General features: G+C 42.7%; 1 protein-coding gene across 1 annotated transcript in view; it reads left to right on the forward strand.

The window, feature by feature from the left end:
* Positions 1–500: 500 nt before the first annotated feature.
* LOC103127923 (zinc finger protein 345-like) overlaps positions 501–16,741 on the forward strand; it is a 250,307-nt gene continuing 234,066 nt past the window's right edge. Inside the window, exon 1 of the mRNA XM_060204986.1 lies at positions 501–610. The gene's annotated coding sequence lies outside the window, so the exon portion shown is untranslated. The remainder of the gene's footprint in view (positions 611–16,741) is intronic.

The following is a 16,741-nucleotide window of genomic DNA, read 5'->3' on the forward strand; positions in this document are numbered from 1 at the left end:
TTTTCATTATTATTATTGTTGTCATTAACGCTGTTGTTGGGTAGGACAGAGAGAAATGGAGAGAAGAGGGGAAGGCCGAAGGGAGAGAAAGACAGACACCTACTGACCTGCTTCCCAGCCTGTGATGCGACTCCCCTGCAGGTGGGGAGCAGGGGGCTTGAACGGGGATGCTCACACTGGACCTTGAGCCACCTGCTCTTAACCTGCTGTGCTACCGCCTGCCGCACAATAAATAAAATATTAAAAATAAAAGGAAGGAAGATCTACGGGTGGGGGAGCAGGAGAGAGACACGGCAACCCTGTCTCAACCCGTGAGATGGGGATGGGAGAAGGATGAACTGAGACCCAAGACACCATCTGATTAATTTTTCCATACACCCCTCCCCCGATCAGCTATGGTCATATTCCCTGATGTAGTGTTCATGTGAACATGGCCCTTTTCAGTGCTAATTTCTTTCTTGCTTGCTTGCCTGCTTGCTTGCTTTATTATTACTAGAGCACTGCTCAGCTCTGGCTTATGGTGGTGTAAGGATTGAACCTGGGACTTCAGAGCGCCAGGCATGAGAGTCTCTTTGCATAACCATTGTGCTATCTACCTCCACCCTTCTGTGTAAGTCACAAAGAATTAGAAATATTTCTAAGACAGTTTACTCTTGTGTAATACTAGTACTAAATGTGGGAGGTCTGCACAGCTTTAGAAATTGTGGGCATAGACGGAAATATACCCTACTATTAATTACTTTAATGGGGTAAAGAATTCTGCTGCAGTACTCATTTATTGACTCTAGATGGTGATCTAACACCACGTTACACTCTAAATCACATTCTAACAATAAAATGTTATTGAAATGCAGTTTAGAAATCTTAATATCCGACATCAAATTCTTATAATTACAATTATGTGTCCAAATACCTCCTCAGTATAAAACAGGTAGGTGCACAGGTAAGGTCAGGATAAATTATGTCCTCAGGTTAACAAAGCTGGTCCAGGCAGAGTTCTGGTCAGGATGGGTCCTGATTCTGGTCTGGATTGGTCCTGGGTCTGGTCCTGAACTGTTCTGGTTCTGTTCCTAGTTGCTGGTTCCTTTCTTGGTCTGGTGGGGAATCTGCAGACACCTCCCTGACCTTTGGTGTGTTGATTGCCAAGGGATATGCCGGATGGGGGCTTCTGAACGTACAGACTAGCAGGCAGTTCAAAGTTGCCATCTATGTTCGAATGTCTGTGGCTTTTATCCCTGGGATATGCTGGGGTGTGGATTAGTTAATTTCCAGTCAGTGAGAATTGGGGTCTTCCTGTCATGTAGGTCTAACTTTATCAGGCGATACAGATGTAGGGCCTGCCCTGCACAGGACTTTATATTATGCTGGTGTAAGGGGCATTTCAGAGAACTCAGGGGCCGCATTGAGCTTGCCCTGCACAAGACTTTATCTTATGCTGGCCTGCAGGGGCATTTCAAAGAACTACAGGGGCCACATAAAGCTTGCTCTGAGCTGGACTTTATCTTACACCTGTGCAGGGCCACTTCAGGGCATTTATCCTGCATAGGACTTATCTATGCAGGCCTGCAGGACTTGGGGGCCAAGGTTCTAAGTTTTATCTTTCACTTTCCTTTGTCACTTAAAACTCAAGAGTATTTTAGCACTTTACTTTTAACAATGTTTCATCACTCAAATAAGCATTTTAACATTTCAAACTCAAAATAATATTCTCATACTGGAATATTCATTTTAACTCTAACAAACACTCTAAACTGAAACAACTTATCCTCATTATATGTCTTAAGTACACACTTATTGTTTCATGTACATATTGTTTCAAGTACATATTGTTTCATGTACACACTTTAGTATTATTCTAAGTTCACAGGCTTTATAGATTAATATTATTCTAGTCTAAGTTTGGGCATGAGTCACAGCACTAGGTTCACACTCCTTATACATTAATATTATTCTATTCTAAGTTTGGGCATATGTTACAACATATTTGTTCAGGAATCCGTGGTCTCAGCCCTTGTGTTGAAGGGGTCGTGTTTTCCTCATCTGGTATATAGAAGGGACACTTAACTGAATGCTTGAATATTCTGGTTTGTGACATTCCATCCCCTTGGTCCTGAGGGCCTAGAAGGCTCGAAAGGTCTGGTAGTCTACAGAGAGCTTGAGAGAAAACTGGGCCATACCATATACCAGCTCACTGTGCCTGTACTTACCTAAGGTGCAACATTTTACGTCCCCTCCAATATCTCTGAGCTATGAGTTGGTGAATACATTCCTCGATACGAGGTTTTAAGATCATATGAGCTTTATGTGGTTCTAAAGTTTTGGGCTGATAGGCCTTGTCTGGTGGGGGGTGTCTAGAGTACCAGTCTCCTTCCAGGAATGTGAATGTGCCTTCTGGTTACCTAATTAATAAGTATAAAATAAATACTGTGTATATGATCCTTTATCTGTGTAACAGGCTCACAATCCTGCTGCCCAGGTTGCTGTCTATAGTAGAGCGTCCCTGTGTACACGTTTCTTAGGATTTAATGGGTCATGCCATATCAGTTGGTGTTCTAGAGTGATCAACTGGTGTTCATCTTCTGGCCCTGGTTTTGAGTAAGTTTTCCAAAACATAATACTGTATTTATATGAACAAAATTGGCAACAAATTTCCTTAGGAAAAATGTTTCTGCAAAGTCTAGATTGGACATTGTATATATGAAACAAAACAGTAAGCCTTCAAAATGCATTGTGTAACAATTATAGAAAAACCAAAATTGATTACTCCGTGTTCCCAGATCACACTTCCGCCCGGAGTCCCAGGGATGTTCCTTCCTGCCTTGCCTTCCAGACCTGATAGACATAGTCACAGCAACAGTGGCACACTGGAATGCAAACTCTGAGTGTCAATGCAGAATAACAATTACACAGGTGGTCCAAAACATCTGTTTCACCCAATACCACCAATCACAAATATGCATACACAGAAAATCAAGTTGCACAGCTCAGGCCAGAATATCCCCAAATGAACATCTCTTAATAGCTGTGCTAGTGGATCTGTGTATAAACGTGTTGGGTTGTAATACTCCCACAGTTTCATGTGCATCATGGATCTTTGCCTTGAGCAGCTGTCCTTGTTTCTCTATTCTTCATTTATGTATACTTGTTAACTGTTTCTCTTTCCTTGTGGCAATACCCCATATTTCATTAGCAGTTTTAATAAAATGGTAGTAATGTTCCCAGTCTAATTCAAAGTCAAATAGTTTGCTTGTATCAAAATAATACTTCTCTTCATAATGTAGAATGGTGATCAGGGTGGTATTATGCACTGTGGCTTCTGAAGAATTGGTCAGTATATAACACCCCTTTGTCAAAGTATAAATAATGCTTACTTCTTCCAAGGAGGTTTTATTCTAATAAGTGCACACTAGTTGAGTGGGCACAGCTGTACATATTAAAAAGGTCCAATCACCCAATTTTGTAAGCATTTTTGGCACGAGTGCCTTTGCTAAATTTGTGGTTGCCAATTTTACCTCGGGGAGGCCTTTCTGTGTAAATAAGTTTGGTGTTAATTGCAAGCACTCCTCCACAGGTATATACATTGATGTGTTAGTAGTATTCAGATCTGTGCACAAGAAATGGTCCACAGGTATAACCCATTCATTACTCCAGGGCTGAGGAACAACCTGGGTATGATTGGCTACATAAGTATTATCCAAGAATATTTGCAGCAAACTTGGTTTACCTGTTCCATCTTCACACCAAGATTCACCATCGGGGTTCAGTCTAGTTTGAAATTCTCTAGTCCTTCTCCCAATTCCAGTGGTAAAGAAAGTGCCGGGATAGCCTGAGGGTACTTCTTCCCGAGCTAGTGCTCTCTGGGTTGGAGATCACTCAACTGGAGCTGATCTAGGCTGCTGTGTGGGAGAGGGATCAGGAATTCGTGCTGCACCAACTTCCGCAGGAGATACACTCAGGAACTCTCGGAGCCGGAAAGCAATTTCCAAGTGTCTTTAATCAGAAGAGCAGCTGTTTTTATATTCTCCAAGTAGGGTGGAAACAGGATGTGATATAGAGAGGGTGGAGAGAAAAGTGACTGGTGAAAATCAGAGTGTGACAAGTAGGGGGCGGAACAGGCGAGAATCCTATAACTGAACCACCAATGCCCTGGAGTGCTTTATGTAAAAGTGATTTATGTAAATAGACCAAACCTTTGGATCAGTAAATCCCTATATAGGCATATGGATAAGAAGAAGCCAGGGGGAGATGGCAACTACCCAACATCTCCCCCTTTCTTTTTAACTTTTTGCCATAGTATCAGGAGTGTGGGGCACTTTGTGAGGCAGGGAGACTGATAAGAGGCACACCTTTTTTGGGGTTCTACTGTCCCTCCTTGCTCAACCTCTCCGTGGAGAGAGAGACTAACAGGATTGACACACCTCTCAGGCTCAAGCCCTTCCAAGCTCAACCATATCCTCACAATTCCCCAACATCTTCCTCTTACTTAATGGCCATATATAACTGGGTCAATGTCTGTAAAAGGCTTCATCTCTGTCAGGGGAATAGCAGTGTAGGGGTGAACGGAAACCTGTTGGGAAGAAAGCAGAATGATAGTGTGTAAGTGTCTTCAAAAATAACTAGCACAAGACAGGGAGGGATAAGTAAGAGTAGCAAGAGACAGAGTGAGCCTGATGGGTGGAGGAGTGGGGGCCTGATAAGCCGAGGGGCTAGAGGGGTGATCTGGCATTGCAAAATCCCGAGTCAGCTGGCGGTAAGTTCTATGAACTGCTACAGTCATTCTTCAAGAAGTCCAGGAGTATAAAAGGAGTGTCCAGCAAGTTCTATAGAAGCATCAGTCCAATGTCAACGGCCAGGAAATAAATGCCACACGTCTATCTTGATGGAGGAGGACGGCCACCGGAACTTTTCTTCTCTGTAGAGAGTGACCTGGAACCACCAAAACATGATGGGCGAAACAGAAGCAGGAAGAGCAGACACCGATGGTTGAGAGAAAGGCAGTAGGAAAGTCTTGTCCTTTGGAGTCTGTGAATCAGGTTCTCCAGATCGTGTCAGGTCACATCATGGGTTTCGGGGGATGGCTGTAATTGTGGGTGATGTCAGAGGTCAGGGGTCCAGGATGGATTTCTGGGGATTCTATATGAGCAGATGCTTCTTTATGCGAAGGCTTGTCATAGCTGTAGTCAATTACTTATGAAAAAACTTTGTAACAAATTAGAAGTTTACTACAATTGATAACTCAATGATTATAACTGGTTTAGGTATCTTTATAATTTTGTGTAAAGGTCATCTTACGTGACCTCATGTAGCAGTCTTTATATAGCAAAGTTTTCATACCGAATTTAAGTTACATATATTGATTCTTAACTATTTTTACATTGGGTTTTTAAGCAAACTCAGGTTACTAGAGTTAACACATTTTAGTGACAATTTTTTTTTTTTGGTACATTTACAATATCAGATCGATGCCAAATTTGTTGTGGATTAATTTCCACAAGATAGCTTACAGGACATTTTTGGGGGCCCTCCAAAAATGTCCTGTATAGAGAATTTGTATTTTAACTTAGGAGATGATGAATTGTCACATTGAATATTTAGAGTTTTACCTTAAACACTCAGTTACTTAAATGAATTGATTTTACCTCTTCTTGTAAAAATGTAACTTCGAAGTTACGATTTAACTGTCAAGTTAATGTTTACCAAACTTGAAACACGCATATTAAACATATAGTTTATAACACACAGGAGGAGAAAAACTTGTAAATAAGATATATCATTTCAAATGTGAATTTAGAACTACTGTCATAGTTGAACCATCTTTACTCACACAGTTTAAGACTAAACATTTCATATTGATATCAAGACTTAAAAAAGAAATCAAAAGGGGGAATGAACAATTTTTGGACTGTTTCTGGACGTCTCCAGAAACCATGGCTGCGTCCAGCCATTTGATATAAAGTCAGTTAACTTTCAGAGTACTCTGAGCACAATGGGTCATACAAAAATTTTGGTCACTCAATTTTTTTTTTTTTCACTCACTCACTCACTCACTCACAAAACACAACTGACCAGTCATAGCATAAGACATTCATTCGGGGGGGGGAAGTTCTGTGAATCAGATTTTTTTTTTGATTCTGCCATGCTGTATTATGGATCCTGGGGTGCATCCTGTAGCCAGTCCTCTTGCAGCCAGTCTTCTTGCAGTGTTTCTTGTTCTTCAGGGATATCAGCGCCATCATGTGGGTATTGCCGGACATGGCGGGCAGGAACCCAAACAGGCTTGGAGTAATTTTGTGGAAAAATACATGCGAAACCCCTCCCCATAGTCAACAGGGGGTCAGGTCCTTTCCAAATTTTATCAAGTGGGTCTTTCCATTTGACTTTAATAGCTGGGAGGGTGGGTGGTGTTTGCCAATGAAGAATTATAGGAGGTTGGTCTGAGTTTTTGTAAATATTAAAGAGATTTAATGTAGTTAAGGCTTTTGCCAGCTGGATATTAGGGGGGTACATTTCCCCTTTTTCTTTATTTAATTGAGCCTTAAGAGTTTGATGGGCCCTCTCAACAATGCCTTGTCCCTGTGGATTATACGGAATGCCTGTAGTATGAGTAATGTTCCAGAGGGAACAAAAATCTTTAAATTGTTTGCTGGTAAAAGCAGGTCCATTATCCGTTTTAAGTTGAAGAGGTAAGCCCATTACAACAAAACAGGAGAGCATATGGCTTATAAGCTTTTTTGAGTTTTCTCCAGTTTGAGCTGTAGCCCACATAAACTTAGAGAAGGTATCAATTGAGACGAACACATATTTTTGTTTGCCAAAGTTAGGTATGTGGGTAACATCAATTTGCCAAAGAGCGTTGGCTTTTAAACCTCGAGGATTAACCCCTAGAGTCTGAATAGCAGGTGTTTTGATTAGACCTGCACAGGAGGAACATGTAGCAAGAATACGTTTTAACTGTGGCAGAGGAATATCAGGAAATCGAGCTCGAAGACCTTTAAGATTAACATGGGTTAGGGAATGAAAGTCAGCAGGATTAGAGACAGAGGCTAGGAGAATTCCTGTGGAGGCAAGGCGGTCAGCTGCAGCATTCCCTTCGGACAGGGGACCAGGAAGAGGGCTGTGGGAACGTAGGTGCTGAACATACAGTGGATGGGTTCAAGAACAGAGCATAGAGGCAATTTGAATTAAAAGAGGAGAAAGTGGGTTGTCATCAATTCTTACATAAGATTGAGCAAGCGATGGAAGTAAGTTAACAGTATACACACTGTCAGAAAAAAGGTTGAAGGATTCTGGTACAGCTTTTAATGCAAGGAAAACAGCATAAAGTTCTTTGTACTGAGGGGAATTATCAGGAAGTTCAGTAAAGAGAGGTTTGGGGTATTGCTGGTCTGGATAATATATAAGGGCAGCAGCTCCCTTTTTTCCACCATCAGTGAACACTGTAGGAGCAGAGGGGATGGGATCTCGAGAGAAAAGTTTAGGTACTAGTAGAGGCAACAGAGGTAAAGAAGCTATCAAATTATTAGAGGGAAAATGATTATCTAATTGTCCTGGAAAACCCATTAAACTTATGGCAAAACGAGAATGGTGGCGTATGAGCCATTCTGTATCAGTGAGAGAAAAGGGAAGAATGATTGAATCTGGTTCCCTTCCTAAGACCTGAACCGATCTGTTTCTTCCTTGGCGAACCATAAATGCTAAGGCATCAATCTCGCTAAGGAGTCTTGGAGCTCCACCTACTGGTGTATGAAGCCATTCGAGAACGCCATGTTTCTGCCACAATGCCCCCACTACCGTGGGGGTGGAGTTAAAGATTAGAAGATTTACTGGAGAGGAGGGGGAGAATCGAACGAGGTGCATGTCCTGGAGAGCCTGGTTAACTTTTTCCAGAGCCAAGGATGCTTCGGGGGTTAACATACGCTTTGAGGAGGGCTGTTTGTTTCCTTTTAACAGATCGAACAGTGGTTGCAGGCAGCTCGTAGGCAGATAAAGATACTGCCTAAGCCAATTCAAATTTCCAAGAAAACTTTGTAAAGAAGCAAGAGTGAGATTAGAAGAAAAAGTAACACAAGGTTTTAAAGGACGAATCTGCGTTAGGGAAATCTCTGAGCCTAAGAAAGATATTGGAGGGATTAGCTGTATCTTCTCAGGAGCTACATTAAGTCCACTTCTCTTTAAGGCAGGGATTAGAAAATTACGTAGGGCGGAGAGATCTGTATCTAATTCTCCCCATAGTAACACGTCATCCATATAATGAAAAACCTTAAGGCCCTTATGAATATATGGAAAAAGGGCAGATTTAACAACCTCTTGACAAATAGTAGGACTATTAGCCATGCCCTGGGGCAGTACCACCCATTCAAATCTATCGGCAGGGCTGGAATTATTAATAGAAGGAACAGAGAAAGCAAAACGTTTACAATCTTGTGGGTGTAAGGGAATAGAGAAAAAACAATCCTGTATATCAATAGCTATGATTGGAATTCCTGTGGGAATTGCAGAAGCAAGAGGCAAACCCCTTTGGGGGGAGCCCCAAACCAGCATGGTTTTATTAACTGCACGAAGATCTTGGAGGAGGCGCCATTTTCCTGAGCGCTTTTTAATTACAAAGACTGGAGTATTCCATGGGCTCCGAGAATGACGAATGTGTCCCTAAGATAACTGCTCTTGGACGAGTTTTTTAAAAATTTCTAGCTTCTCCCTAGGCAAAGGCCACTGTTCCACCCAGACAGGCTCATTAGAAAGCCAATCTAAGCGGGGAGTTCTGTTACGAACAGTGGCAGTTAGTATTGGGGGTGCTGGTTGGGTCTAGCAGTCTCACAGGAGTGAGTATGGTGTCCTGCAGAGGTGTCTGAGGATATCACTACATCTAAAGATTCCAGCAAGTCTCTTCCCAATAAATTGGTGCTTATATCAGCTATTAAAGGCTGAAAGCGTCCGGTAGTCCCTTCTGGATCTTCCCACACAAGGGAATCTCGTGTGCGGAATGCCTGAGTCAATCCTCCAACACCATGTAAGCGTGGTCCTGGGAGGAGTTCCCAACTCTGGGGAACCTCTGCTTGTCTTAATATTGTCTTATCTGCTCCCGTGTCGATCAAACATTTAAAAGGAATATTACCAATCTTTACTGTCATAGTTGGGTGACCCCTTTCTAAAACAGGGGTGGTCCATAAAATCTCAGGCTCTGAATTCGAGCTGTTCTCTTGCTCCAGCCGGTTATTTCTATGCTGGAAGTTCCCACATACCGCGGGTTCCTCCTTCTGCTCACCCTCTGTTATTGTTACTTGGCATGGTGGGTGTAGCGATGGATTGGGTCCCAAGCTGGGCTTCTGTTTGTGGAAGAAGGGCACAGCACCAAGCGGGCGACCTGCTTCCTTCCCTCTTGGGGGCGGGGCTAAGGGAATCCCCATACCTAGTTTAAATCCCTGTTTACATTTGGCAGAGGTGTGCCGTTCCTATGGAACCTTGACCAACAATCTCTCCTCCAGTGAAATCCTTTCTGGCATCTGGGACAAGGCATTCGTGGTATCTGATTCCCTGTCTGGAGGCGGGGTTGCCCTGATTGGAGGTGGGGTCGCCCTGACTGGAGGCGGGGTTGCGGTCTATTTTCTGGACATTGGTTATGCCAATGCCCTTGGCGACCGCACTGAAAGCAAGCTCCTTTTTGCTTATGTAAGGTAGCTGCATAGGCCTGTAACATAGGTCCTTGAAAAGAGCTTGATCTGAGATCCTGTGTAGCTAGAATCCAAGTATCTGGGTGTTCGTTTTTAAGAGTGATACAGGCCTGTCGAAAATGCGGAAGCATTCCATCCCAGACTATGGATCGCAGAAGGAGAAAACGAGCGTCAGGATTATAAATCTTCCTTTCCAAACTCGACTGGACCCTGGCAATGAATTTAGCGAGGGATTCATCAGGTTCTTGTTGCAGGGAGAGAATGGGGGCTGAGGCTGCTCCCATGGGTGGTGTTAATCGCTCCCATGCTTTTAATGCACACAGGCGTACTTGATCAAAATACCCCGCTGGAAACTTGGCTTCCGCCTGTTGAATCCCTGTTTCTAATTGGCCTGTTCCAAACAATGCATCAAAATTACCCTCTGGCTGATTTTGAATATTTTTCCGCGATTGTTGTAAACATTCGTCACGAAAGAATGCCTCCCATTGCAGGAAGAGGGGGCCTGGGAGCGTAGCACGAGTCACATCTCTCCAATCTTGAGGGGTATTAAGGTTCTGAAGCAGGCCTTGTAAAATGGACCTGGTCCATGGGGCATGAACACCGTCATCTTTGATAGCCTGGCGTAGTTCCTTCAGATCTGTGGCGGAATATGGATACCAGGCCTGAGGTTTTTGTCTATTGGGGGCAACATTGACCGGAAATGTGTGGACTTGCTCTAAGTGTGTAGCGGTAGGAGGAGTCATCGAAGTGGAAGCTTCTGGACAAGTGGCCGAAGAAGTGGTTTTGGAGGCTACAGGAGAATTCGGACATGTGTCTATCAAAACAGGGTGGGGTGAAGAAGCAGCCGTGGAGGCAGCAGGAGGTTCCGGACACGTTTCTGCCAAAATGGGGGTGGCCGAAGAAGTGGCTGTGGAGTCCAAAGGAGAATTCGGACACGTGTCTGCCAAAATAGGGGCCTCAGGGCAAGATGCCAAAATAGGGGCCTCAGGGCAAGATGCAGAGGAATTAGGGTGGGTCAAGATCACGACAGGCCTTTGCTTCTTCTTGTTTTTAAGGTGCTGGTTAAGTTCTATGATTACTTCCTTTATCTCTTTGACCTCAGCCTCTAGGTCCTTAAGCCTTTTGAGAGGTTGACCTATATATCCCTTAAAAGCTGCTATGATGATCAACAGGATATAAGGTGAAGCCCCGAGAAAAATGTCCCAGATATATAAAAATTGTATACTGGAAAAAGAATGCAGGATTTGGAAAAGATTTTCCATGGTGGAAAGATCTCCAGAAAACAATAAGAAAGAAAAAAAATCACAGTGCCTTGACACAATATTGCAGATACCCAAAAGGTGTGTACTTATCTAAGATGTCTTCTTGTAAATCTGCTGCTTACAGGTCTCTGTTCCGGGCGCCAGATGCCGGGATAGCCTGAGGGTACTTCTTCCCGAGCTAGTGCTCTCTGGGTTGGAGATCACTCAACTGGAGCTGATCTAGGCTGCTGTGTGGGAGAGGGATCAGGAACTCGTGCTGCACCAACTTCCGCAGGAGATACACTCTGGAACTCTCGGAGCCGGAAAGCAATTTCCAAGTGTCTTTAATCAGAAGAGCAGCTGTTTTTATACTCTCCAAGTAGGGTGGAAACAGGATGTGATATAGAGAGGGTGGAGAGAAAAGTGACTGGTGAAAATCAGAGTGTGACAAGTAGGGGGCGGAACAGGCGAGAATCCTATAACTGAACCACCAATGCCCTGGAGTGCTTTATGTAAAAGTGATTTATGTAAATAGACCAAACCTTTGGATCAGTAAATCCCTATATAGGCATATGGATAAGAAGAAGCCAGGGGGAGATGGCAACTACCCAACAAGAAAGTAGTTGTCTTTCTAGCTCCTGGAGTGTAGAAGTGTACATCTGACACATCACTACATTGTGATTCTCCACTATCAGTGACAATGTCCTATTGTATTCTTGTTGGTAAGTCCTCTCCAATGCCTTCATCTCAGTCTGCATGGTATTGATAATTATATGCATAGAATCCAGTGCTTTAGATAATGCATGGATGCCTCTGGATGAGTCCTTATTCAGTCTCTCCAAATTAGCTATGTCTGCTCTAAGGGGCTGCATTAGGGTGGCTGCAATACCACCTCCCAATATGCCTCCAACTATAATTCCAGCCATAACTGCTCCTGCTGCTAGGAACAGTAAAGATTTCCTTCCTGTCTGTTGTGGGGAGTATTGTAAGTTACTCCTAGGAATACTTTTGCCATACTTCCCAGGAGGAGTAAAGGCTGTAAGAGGAAAGGAAATCTGTATTGGCCTGACATGTGGTGTTAGTATCATAGTTAAAGGTAATTTCAGGTTGGGTACCTCCATGGGGGCTCTGGTTATCTTTGGGATTTCCTTTGGTGGAATTAACCATCCCCTAGGGTAATGAGCAGTCTTGAAATACATATATTCTGTGTCATTTCCTTTCTTATGGGTAACAGCTCCTCTATCCACTATATATGCTCTGTGGGTTAAGTTACAAGTCAGGACATTCATTGGTGTACATCCCATGATTGAGTGAATAGATTGGTCATATCCTGTTTGGGTTTCAGTGCTGTCCAGTCAGACATATGCCATATTTGATGTTGCGCATTCCACCACCTCCCCCTGCTCCATTGCTTGAAGATGTGGTCTATTTACATAATCATTATTTTGTCTGAGACCTGCCCTGCCTGCAGGGTGTTGACTTAATCCCCACTGGTTAGATGGAAGCTTGCTACATTCATGCTCTTTTTTTCCTCTCCACCCCCTATCCTGCACATTTCCTTTTCCAGCCTGGCAATTCCACTCTGGAAGGTATAAAGGCAGTTCTTTTCTGACCAATAATGGCAGAATTACATTGTGTTCCCTCTTAACCAAAAGTTCCTGGTTCCTCTCCCTCGTTGCTGAGTAAGCAGCAGCCTAGGTTGGTTCTGGCCCAGTTCTCTCCAACCCAGAGAGCATGTGCCTGGGAAGAAACACCCTCAGGCTAGCCTGGCAATTTGAGGTCCTGACTCTGCCTCTTTAAGATGTATTACGTGTGAAATATGGTGTCCAAAGTCTGTCTTTTTTTTTTTTTTTTGTAATTTTTATTTATTTATCTTCCCTTTTGTTGCCCTTGTTGTTTTTTTATTGTTTTTGTATTTATTGTTGTTGTAGTTGATGTCGTTGTTGTTGGATAGGACAGAGAGAAATGGAGAGAGGAGGGGAAGACAGAAAGGACGAGAGAAATACAGACACCTGAAGATCTGCTTCACCGCCTGTGAAGCGACTCCCCTGCAGGTGGGGAGCCGAGGGCTTGAACTGGAATCCTCATGCCGGTCCTTGCACTTAGCACCACCTGCGCTTAACCCGCTGCACTACAGCCTGGCTCCTCAGAGTCTGTCTTAATGAGAGGTAGTATATAATAGAAGTAATATGGTAGTTCTGTATGTTGTGTCTCATGGACTCCTTTCATGGTAAGTTTCCATGATTTACACCCTGTAGTGGTTTATTATCTACCTCCTTAATGTGATATCTTGGTCAGACTGAGCTATTATCTAGATCACATCCTGCTACTGTGAATTTAGTAAAGCCTAACACAGGTGTCTGATACTGTCTACTTTTCCATCCTGTGAAATTAAATGCTTGCCTTATATGGATGGAGTTATCCGGGAGAGCGAGATGTCTTTCCCGAATTCTATGGTCCCTTCCATGGTATTAATATCCCACAGTATTGGGAATTCTATCCTGTCAGTATTAATTCCAAAATCACAACCCTCAATCATAGTATAGGAGGGTATCCACCTTCTGGTAGAGGTATGGGTGTTATGAATCTGAAGATGATCTATAAAGGAAAATATCAAATTGTATGCTGTACTTTTGCTATCTTGTACAGGTCCCACCAGAAATTCTTTATATGTATGAATTAATTGTGTAGGCACCCCAGGTGACATATTAATATAATATATTGGGTGTTCAAAAAACTAATGGGATAGGTTTACCTATCATAAGCCAGAGGTTGTCAGATAGATAGTATAGGTGTAGTGTGCTGGAGGTGTTACGTAGGTGTGCTAACTTGTTAGTTTTCTAAAAGTTACTTAATAGAGATCCTGTGGTGATATTTATATCTCCAGTATGATTATAATAATTAATTGCCTTTCCCTTATGGTTATGTGGCCATTAATTGAAGAGCCATAAGGGTTTCTCTCTCTTGCCTTTATGGTACCCTGGTACAACACAACAAGTGTGGGTAGCTCCCTGTGGTGAAAAAGGTTGGTGGTTCCCACAGTAGAGGGGCCACCTTACTTAACATAATTAATACAAAGTTATGGTACCATCCTAGATACAATGGGCCTTTTAATCTATCATCAACCACTATGCTCCCACCCCTTTTTTAGAAATTTATTTAATTTATTTATTTCCTTTTGTTGCCCTTGTTGTTTTATTGTTATAGTTATTATTGTTGTCATTGTTGAGTAGTACAGAGAGAAATGCAGAGGGGAGGGGGAAGACAGAGAGAGGGAGAGAAAGATAGACACCTGCAGACCTGCTTCACCACTTGTGAAGCGACCCCCCTGCAGGTGGGGAGCCAGGCCTTGAACCAGAATCCTTATGCAGGTCCTTGTGCTTAGCGCCACCTGTGCTTAACCAGCTGCGCTATAGCCCGACTCCCACTCCCACCCCTTTATAGAGAATAGTACACTAGAACCTAGGTTACACAGTGAGCATATACAGAAGATGGATTCTAGCTAGATAGTTTAACTTGGAACAAAACAAAACAAAACTCCTTGATTGAACAATGGAATAGATTTTGTGGAAAATGGGTTGCTCAATTTGTTTAAGGCCCCTAGAAACATAACAAGCTTGAACTTTCTATAAACCATTGTCTTCTGATGCATAGGGCCAAGAGAATGGCATAAAAGGTAAAATATTAATCTTAATCAATAGGACATTTGCCTAGCACACAGGTACAGGAAGAACAAAAGACACAGAAACAGTGATGTGGTCTCTAGGGCAGAAAGTGCCCCTGGAATGTAAACGTTCCACAAAGCAGGAGGTGTTCCCTACCTGTGCTGTTCTTACTTGGTGATTTTTGTTTCAATAATCAAAGCCTTGGTGAACTTTGTTTTAACAATCAATACCTTGGTGATTTTTGTTTGAATGATCTAAGCCTTATGAGACTATAAAAAGAAAGTTCTGCTTAAGTAAGACAGAGATGTCTGCTTGAGCTTGATTCAGCATCACCACATTCATCTCTTATTCTTCATTCTTCACCGATGCCCCTCCTCCTTCAGGCTAACCCTAATAACCTGCTGGGGCTGGCCCCTGGCAATAAATACTCTGACAGATAGATGCAATCTCATGCAAAATAGGGCCTGCTAGGTAAATAACAAACACAATAACTATAACTAACACTAGGATGTACCTTGTGCACATGCTCTTCTGCTATTTGGTCCAGTTTGGCCAACCTTAAGTCACCCTTGTCCTTAGTAATCCAAGCAGTGTTCCCTTGACCTTCTTTCACAATCTCACCCTTTCCCAGTGATTGCATTTTCTTGTCCCTGTAGATACAAGTGTCTGGTCTAATTAGTTGTTGGTCTGGGAGGTTCACATATTCTAAAATTGGTACTTGTCTGATTGCCTCTCGAATAGGGGAGTCCCTATAGAGTCTAGGCCTGTTGTTTAACTCAGAAAATGCCTTTACTATTGCTTCCTCAAGATTTTTATATTCACTGTTGGTTAATTTAGCTTTAATGAGCCCAGTCCATCTCTCTTCATAACCTGCTGCTATTGGGTTGTAAGCCATATGGATTTCCCATATGATACCTAAGTTCTGTGCCCATTGTTGGATCATGTTTCCAGTAAAGTGTGTTCCTTGAGATCAAGGAGCTAACTGTATGACAATTGGAATACCATATACTGATATCCAATTGCATAAAGTAAAAATACCAGATTTTGGGAGGGGCTATTGCCACTTCTTGCTAATCCTAGACCTGTTCATACATCCACTATTGTACAAGCATATCTGTCCCTGTACTGTTTTAGGGGTCCTATACAATCTATTTGTAGGGTATGGTTAAGATGTAATTTTATTGCAGTCTGTCCTGGGTATCTATAAGAAAATCTATTTGTTCTTTTGGACAATTCTTACAGGACCTGATAGCCAAGTGACTTTAGCATTCCTTTCTTTAAACCACTTGTGTGTTCCATGATTCCCGGGATGCCCTAAAAACTCATGAACTTCTAAGATTTCCTCTAGTGTGATGGGTCTAATCGGGGAGTCCCTTTTTAACTTTAATTTTGTTCCTGTGTTTTCTGTCACTCTCCATCCCCTGTCTATTTTTCCTATAAGAGCTGCTAATTTATCAACCTCATTATTATATTTAGTCTGTAAAGATTCATCTTTCTTATGAGGATCTACATGGTATACCTGAATTTTGATGTCTCTCCCAATCTGGTGTAGCTCCTTCCATGCTTCCTTACTCCAAATCGCCTTTCCATTGATTTTCCAATCTGTATGTTCCCATTTTCCTGACCTTAAGTCTATCTCATTCACTACACACCATGAGTCAGAGAACAAATGTAAATCCTTTCTCTCCTTCAAAGACTTTCAGGCAGCTAAAAGAGCTGCTATAACTTCTGCATTGTTGTGTGGCATGGGACGTGCCTTGATCAATAATGATCATCTTATCGGATGGTCGCAGTGCTGCCGCTTTCCATCTCACCATGTTATTTTGTGTGGTAGTGGAACCATCAGTGAACCAGAGAGGGGGAGTATTGTCCTGGTCCCCATCATTCAATAGGTACCAGTTTCTGGGGAGGGGAGGTGTGTGTGTGGGAGGAATATACCCGCCCCCCAGAGCTTGTTGTAACACCTGCTCAGACACTATGGGTACCATCTGTGGAGGTTAGAAACCAACTGTTACTTGTTAGAGACTTTACACAGAAACCAACTGTTACTTGTTAGAGACTGTTACACTGAAACCAACTGTTACTTGTTAGAGACTGTTACACTGAAACCAATGGTTCCTTGTTACAGCTGTTAAACTGAAACCAAAGGCTCCTTGTTACAGCC

The sequence above is a fragment of the Erinaceus europaeus genome, chromosome 13 (genome assembly GCF_950295315.1).
Source record: "Erinaceus europaeus chromosome 13, mEriEur2.1, whole genome shotgun sequence".
NCBI classification, from domain to species: Eukaryota; Metazoa; Chordata; class Mammalia; order Eulipotyphla; family Erinaceidae; genus Erinaceus; species Erinaceus europaeus.